Consider the following 1,316-nt stretch of genomic DNA (forward strand, 5'->3'; position numbering starts at 1 on the left):
GAATTACCGAATATTATTTCTCTGTGTGAACAGAGGATGAGATGGTTGAATGGCATCACTGACAATGGATATGAGTTTGAGCAAACTCTGGGAAGTAATGAAAGATAGGGAAGTCTGGTGTGCTGTAGTCCATGGGGTCACAAAGAGTTGGACACAACTGAGTAACTGAATAGCAACAGCAACTCCTCTGTGTGTGTGCTCAGTTGCTCATTTGTGTCCAACTCTTTGTGATCCCATGGACTGTAGCCTACTAGGTCCCTCTGACCCTGGAATTTTTTCAGATAAGAATACTGGAGAAGGTTGCCATTGCCTACTCCAGGGGATCTTCCTGACCCAGGAATTGAACCTTCATCTCTTGTTGCCTTCTGCATTGGTAGGTGGATTCTTTACCACTGTACTACTTGGGAAGCCCCCATACTATTCTTGATCTTAGCGAAAAGCAAAGAATAGATACTATTCCTCTATTATGTGCAAAAAATGATTTTCTAAGTAAAGGCAAGCATGAGTAGTTAGAATATTCTAATTTTCTTTAGAAGAACAGAAAAAAAAAATTCCACAAGAGAAAAGTCAGTGCAAAATCTCTTTTTTCCCCTTTTTGTTTTTAATTATTTATTTTATCATTAACAGTTTCTTACAATTTAAGATTTGGTTAAGGAGTTTGAAGTATATTTATGGTTGGACAAAAGGTCAAAGGCAGGAAGAATACAACTATGAAATATTAGAAATATTGTCATATAATGCAATGATTATTTTGACAACTTGAGTACTGAAAGTAATTATCCCTTTTAAGACAAGAAGTAGCTAATTTAAAATTAACTATAAACATATGAATATATGTGATGGATAATTGGCTTATGTTAAATATGGAAACTGTGCAATTGTGAAGAAATAATAGCAATGAGGTTAGAACTGGCCTGGAGTGCAATACTGAGCAGGGAAATCCATTCAGAACAGAAAAAAAAGCAATCCCAATAAGAGTTAAAGTAATTTAAACATTTATGATAAAAAAGTACTAAGTGAGACAAACTATTTAAGCATCAGAACAGCTAACTGTACTAGAGACATATAAATGATTCACAAATTAAGTATATTTCTCAGAATATCACAAAATGAATCCATTTCAATGATAGAACAAAATAAACATCAACTGAAATTATGTGAATTTTACACATACCCAGGAAAGGCAGTATAATACAGATATACAAAGTAATTTGTAACTGAAAATGGCACAATATTCTCAAAGATAAAACTATGTAGACAGAAAAAGGACACTGCTATGCTTGGTATGTGATTAAATTATGCAGATAACTTTTACA

Source organism: Bubalus bubalis, chromosome 15, assembly GCF_019923935.1.
Source record: "Bubalus bubalis isolate 160015118507 breed Murrah chromosome 15, NDDB_SH_1, whole genome shotgun sequence".
In the NCBI taxonomy this organism is placed as follows: domain Eukaryota; kingdom Metazoa; phylum Chordata; class Mammalia; order Artiodactyla; family Bovidae; genus Bubalus; species Bubalus bubalis.